Source organism: Parasteatoda tepidariorum, chromosome 5 (genome assembly GCF_982258835.1).
Source record: "Parasteatoda tepidariorum strain Cologne lab strain chromosome 5, Ptep-v5.0, whole genome shotgun sequence".
Classification (NCBI taxonomy): domain Eukaryota; kingdom Metazoa; phylum Arthropoda; class Arachnida; order Araneae; family Theridiidae; genus Parasteatoda; species Parasteatoda tepidariorum.
Window position 1 is genome coordinate 122,297,008 of NC_141759.1, and position 6,826 is coordinate 122,303,833.

Genomic DNA, 6,826 nt, shown 5'->3' on the forward strand with positions numbered 1-6,826 from the left:
AGTCAAAACCGTTTGAAAATATTACTAAGTTTGACATACCATGAAATATTTCTAAGTACGAAAATCTTCTGAATTTTTCAAAGTCAAAACCGTTTGAAAATATTACTAAGTTTGAAATACCATGAAATATTTCTAACTACGAAAATCTTCTGAATTTTTGAAAGTCAAAACCGTTTGAAAATATTGCTAAGTTTGAAATACCATGAAATATTTCTAAGTACGAAAATCTTCTGAATTCCCGCACAAAGTTTATTTTCCAAGCGAAGAATTTTTCTCCCGGGCTGTGGCCGTCGACATCCGCATCCCCGGCCTCTCGTCGAGGAAATTTAAATTTGAACGGCAAACGCATATTGGCCTTTCCGGCCTCGTTCGGGCTTCGTCTCAGACTTCCCGTCGCCGGACTTAGAAGAATTTCCACAATTTTCGAGACTTAGAAAAATTTCGGAAAAAATTGGACTTTGACAAAAAAACACTCTAAAACTAATTTAAAAAAAATGTAACTAAAAATTATTATTACATAATTATAATAAAAAATATTATTTATATACATTTATCATATTATATAAATTTCATATTAAAATAATTTAAAATAATTAAAAAAAAATAACACAAAATTATTATTATATAATTATATTATCAAATTTATATTATATAACTATTATTAAAAATTATATTTTTATACATTATATTATATACATTTTTTATTAAAATATTTTAAAATTTAACTATTATTATACATCTTTTAAAACTAATTTTGATAATAAACACATTGTTTTATATTATAAAGTTTCTTCAATAGTACAATGTCAATAACTAATGATTTTAGGCAACAATGTTACGATATTTGAAGGGTTTACGTCTGGTCTAACATATCTTTCGAGTTTCTTTGCATAAGTGCTTGTAATTGCTTAATTTGCTTTTTTTTTATTTCTAAGTACGAAAATCTTCTGAATTTTTCAAAGTCAAAACCGTTTGAAAATATTACTAAGTTTGAAATACCATAAAATATTTCTAAGTACGAAAATCTTCTGAAATTTTCAACGTCAAAACCGTTTGAAAATATTACTAAGTTTGAAATACCATGAAATATTTCTAAGTACGAAAATCTTCTGAATAAGTCAAAACCGTTTGAAAATATTTCTAAATTTGAAATACCATGAAATATTTCTAAGTACGAAAATCTTCTGAATTTTTCAAAGTCAAAACCGTTTGAAAATATTACTAAGGTTCAAATACCATGAAATATTTCTAAGTACGAAAATCTTCTGAAATTTTCAAAGTGAAAACCGTTTGAAAATATTACTAAGTTTGAAATACCATGAAATATTTCTACGTACGAAAATCTTCTGAATTTTTTAAAGTTAAAGCCGTTTTAAAATATTACTAATTATGAAATACCATGAAATATTTCTAAGTACGAAAATCTTCTGAATTTTTCAAAGTCAAAATCGTTTGAAAATATTACTAATTTTGATATACCATGAAATATTTCTAAGTACGAAAATCTTCTGAAATTTTCAACGTCAAAACCGTTTGAAAATATTACTAAGTTTGAAATACCATGAAATATTTCTAAGTACGAAAATCTTCTGAATAAGTCAAAACCGTTTGAAAATATTTCTAAATTTGAAATACCATGAAATATTTCTAAGTACGAAAATCTTCTGAATTTTTCAAAGTCAAAACCGTTTGAAAATATTACTAAGGTTCAAATACCATGAAATATTTCTAAGTACGAAAATCTTCTGAATTTTTCAAAGTCAAAACCGTTTGAAAATAATACTAAGGTTCAAATACCATGAAATATTTCTAAGTACGAAAATCTTCTGAAATTTTCAAAGTGAAAACCGTTTGAAAATATTACTAAGTTTGAAATACCATGAAATATTTCTAAGTACGAAAATCTTCTGAATTTTTCAAAGTCAAAACCGTTTGAAAATATTACTAAGTCTGAAATACCATGAAATATTTCTTAGTACGAAAAGCTTCTGAATAAGTCAAAACCGTTTGAAAATATTTCTAAGTTTGAAATACCATGAAATATTTCTAAGTACGAAAATCTTCTGAATTTTTCAAAGTCAAAACCGTTTGAAAATAATACTAAGATTCAAATACCATGAAATATTTCTAAGTACGAAAATCTTCTGAAATTTTCAAAGTGAAAACCGTTTGAAAATATTACTAAGTTTGAAATACCATGAAATATTTCTAAGTACGAAAATCTTCTGAATTTTTCAAAGTCAAAGCCGTTTGAAAATATTACTAATTTTGAAATACCATGAAATATTTCCAAGTACGAAAATCTTCTGAATTTTTCAAAGTCAAAACCGTTTGAAAATATTACTAATTTTGATATACCATGAAATATTGCTAAGTACGAAAATCTTCTGAATTTTTCAAAGACAAAACCGTTTGAAAATAGTACTAACTTTGAAATACCATGAAATATTTCTAAGTACGAAAATCTTCTGTATTTTTCAAAGTCAAAACCGTTTGAAAATATTACTAAGTTTGAAATACCATGAAATATTTCTAAGTACGAAAATCTTCTGAATTTCTCAAAGTCAAAACCGTTTGAAAATATTACTAAGTTTGAAATACCGTGAAATATTTCTAAGTACGAAAATCTTCTGAATTTCTCAAAGTTAAAACCGTTTGAAAATATTACTAAATTTGAAATACCATGAAATATTTCTAAGTGGAAAAAGCTTCAGAATTTTTCGAAGTCCAAAACATTTTGAAAATATTTCAAAGTCAAAAAAATTCGAACACACGATCATCAAAAGACATGAAGCAAAAAAACAGTTGTGAAATTCGCACACACGATTAACGGAAGACATAAAGAAATTTAGAAATTCGCACACACGATCAACAAAAGAAATGAAGAAAAAAAAAAATTTGTGAAATTCGCACACATGATCAACTTAAGACTTATGAAGAAAGAAAAAAAAATTTAGAAATTCGCACACACGATCAACGGAAGACTTATGAAGAAAGAAAAAAAAAATTTAGAAATTCGCACACAAGATCAAGGAAAGACATGAAGAAAAAAAATTTGTGAAATTCGCACACACGATCAACGGAAGACAGGAAGAAAGAAAAAAAAATTTGAAATTCGAAAACACGATCAAGGAAACACAGAAAGAAAAAGAAACAATTGAAAAATTCGCACACACGATCAAATAAGACATGAAGAAAAAAAAATTGAGAAATTCGCACACACGATCAACGAAACATATGAAAGAAAAAAAAATTTAGAAATTCGCACACACGATCAAGGAAAGACATGAAGAAAAAAAATTTGTGAAATTCGCACACACGATCAACGGAAGACTTAGGAAGAAAGAAAAAAAAATTTGAAATTCGAAAACACGATCAAGGAAACACAGAAAGAAAAAGAAACAATTGAAAAATTCGCACACACGATCAAATAAGACATGAAGAAAAAAAAATTGAGAAATTCGCACACACGATCAACGAAACATATGAAAGAAAAAAAAATTTAGAAATTCGCACACACGATCAAGGAAAGACATGAAGAAAAAAAATTTGTGAAATTCGCACACACGATCAACGGAAGACTTAGGAAGAAAGAAAAAAAAATTTGAAACTCGCACACACGATCAAGGAAAGACAGAAAGAAAAAGAAACAATTGAAAAATTCGCACACACGATCAAATAAGACATGAAGAAAAAAAAAATTGAGAAATTCGCACACACGATCAACGAAACATATGAAAGAAAAAAAAATTTAGAAATTCGCACACACGATCAAGGAAAGACATGAAGAAAAAAATTTGTGAAATTCGCACACACGATCAACGGAAGACTTAGGAAGAAAGAAAAAAAAATTGGAAATTCGCACACACGTTCAACGAAACACATGAAAGAAAAAAACAATTTAGAAATTCGCACACACGATCAAGGAAAGACATGAAGAAAAAAAAAATTGTGAAATTCGCACACACGATCAACGGAAGACTTAGGAAAAAAAAAACAATTCAGAAATTCGCACACACGATCAAATAAGACATGAAAAAAAATCACGACGGTCTCCTGATGACTAACTAAAAGGGATTCTGACTGAGGGCGTTCAGTCATTATGCCACAGATGGCATCTTCGCTCCATTGGTCATTCGACCCACTCATGTACTAAAAATTTACCAACCACGTGTTCCAAATGAATCCACAATGCGCCAATCACATTCAGAGACTAGTGTCGTTTTTGCGTTCGAGAGTTTCAAATCAAGAGTTTTCCTCCGAGAAGGGGGAAAATGCGTCGGCACCAACGGGGCGGGGAGCTCTCTCAGGTCGAGCACCCTCTTCAAGCCTAGCCCTGCGAAGGACCTCCCTCTTCCCCAGGACGAAGGGATGGGAAACAGGCACGCCCACACGGCACTGACAGTTGCGGTCGAGGCGGGGATCGCCAGTAAAGGATCCCCGGGCGTAGGCCGAAGTCGGGGCCTACTTGCACCCATCTTTAATTGCCTAAAAGGGATGGTGACTTAGGGCTATCAGTCCTTATCCCACAGATGGGATCTTCGCACCACTGGTCATTAGACCAACCACATGTTCTGCGTTTTTAGCCGACCCGTGAGCCGAGTGATCCACTGCTCGGAGTGGTACTTTCGTTTCGGCCAACTAGAGTCGTTTTGCGTTCGAGAGTTTCGAATCAAGAGTTTTCCTCCGAGAAGGGGGAAAATGCATCGGCACCAACGGGGCGGGGAGCTCTCTCAGGTCGAGCCCCCTCTTCAAGCCTAGCCCAGCAAAGGACCTCCCTCTTCCCCAGGTCGAAGGGCTGGGAAACAGGCACGCCCACACGGCACTGACAGTTGCGGTCGAGGCGGGGATCGCCAGAGAAGGATCCCCGGGCGTAGGCCGATGTCGGAGCCTACTGGCACCCATCTTCAATTGTCCTTCCGCTGGTTCACCTACGGAAACCTTGTTACGCGTTAACTTCCTCTTAATGATCAAGTTCGATCAACTTTCCGGCACGCCGGCTCGACCCGGAGGTCAGTCCGAGCACCAGTCCGAGGACCTCACTAAATCATTCCATCGGATGTTGCGACGGGCGGTTTGCACAAAGGGCAGGGACGTACTCAACACGAGCTGATGACTCGTGCTTACTGGGAATTCCTCATTCAAGGTAGATATTTACCATTACTCCAGTAGTGCCCTTCCGTCAATTCCTTTAAGTTTCAGCTTTGCAACCATACTTCCCCCGGAACCAAAAAGCTTTGGTTTCCCGGAAGCTGCCCGGCGTGTCATTTGAGGAACACAGCCGGATCGGTGGCTGGCATCGTTTATGGTTAGAACTAGGGCGGTATTTGATCGCCTTCGAACCTCTAACTTTCGTTCTTGATTAATGGAAACATTCTTGGCAAATGCTTTCGCAGTAGTTCGTCTTGCGACGGTCCAAGAATTTCACCTCTAGCGTCGCAATACGAATGCCCCCGTCTGTCCCTCTTAATCATTACCTCGTGTTCCGAAAACCAACAAAATAGAACCGAGGTCCTATTCCATTATTCCATGCACCATTATTCATGCGTCATGCATACTTTGAGCACTCTAATTTTTTCAAAGTAAAATTGCCGAAACCGAACGACAACCGGTAAAGATCATCGGACAATTTCGGCGGCAATGCTCAGAACTGGCAGTGACCACCGGAGGGCGGACCACCCGTCTTGAACTAAGATCCAACTATGAGCTTTTTAACAGCAACAACTTCAATATACGCTTTTGGAGCTGGAGTTACTGCTGCGGCCGCAGCAGACTTTCCCTCCTTCTTTGATACAAGCATATGACTACTGGCAGGACCAACCAGGTTACTTTCACGTTCAGCGAGCGTTCGAAGCGGCGCTTCGAATCTCAGAGGTAGTGGTGCCCCCGGCTGGCGAGGGCGCCGGACCCGGCATGACGGCCGGGTCCCCGTTCGCACAGATCGAACTAGAGCCTTCTTCCTCTAGTCGGTTCGAGACTCACTGCGTCCCCCTTGGCGTCAACGCCTGGACGCGAGAGTGCTCTGCCGTCGAGAGTCGTGCTCGCGCCGGAACAAACTGCAGAAAACCTCGTAAATGCTTCCATCACTGTTCAGTCTCCACGCGGCTACAAACTACTGTCCGAGCCACTCGCTGAAAAGCCGAGACCTTTTGTTTCCGTGAGGCGAGCCCTCGCCCTTGTCGAGACGAGAGCGTTGCGTTTCTTGAGACACGCTCACTGTGCCTCACATGTATAGTCCCGCACAAAGTTCATGTTCCAAGCGAAAGATTTTTCTCCCTGGCGGTGGCCGTCGACGTCCGCATCCCCGGCCTCTCGCCGAGGAAATTTAAATTTGAACGGAAAACGCATATCGGCCTTTCCGGCCTTGCTCGGGCTTCGTCTCAGACTTCCCGTCGCCGGACTTAGAAGAATTTCCACAATTTTCGAGACTTAGAAAAATTTCGGAAAAAATTGGACTTTGACAAAAAAACACTCTAAAACTAATTTAAAAAAAAATTTAACTAAAAATTATTATTACATAATTATAATAAAAAATATTATTTATATACATTTATCATATTATATAAATTTCATATTAAAATAATTTAAAATAATTAAAAAAAAATAACATGAAATTATTATTATATAATTATATTATCAAATTTATATTATATAACTATTATTAAAAATTATATTTTTATACATTATATTATATTATATTATTTTATTATACATTATATTATTTTTTATACATTATATTATATTATTATGCATCTTTTAAAACCAATTTTGATAATAAACACATTGTTTTATATTATAAAGTTTCTTCATTAGTACAATGTCAATA

At 35.4% G+C, this 6,826-nt stretch overlaps 1 pseudogene; it reads right to left on the reverse strand.

Moving 5' to 3' along the window:
- Positions 1-4,908: 4,908 nt before the first annotated feature.
- Positions 4,909-5,827, reverse strand: LOC147810132 (small subunit ribosomal RNA; annotated as a pseudogene; the record flags this gene model as incomplete).
- Positions 5,828-6,826: the final 999 nt, after the last annotated feature.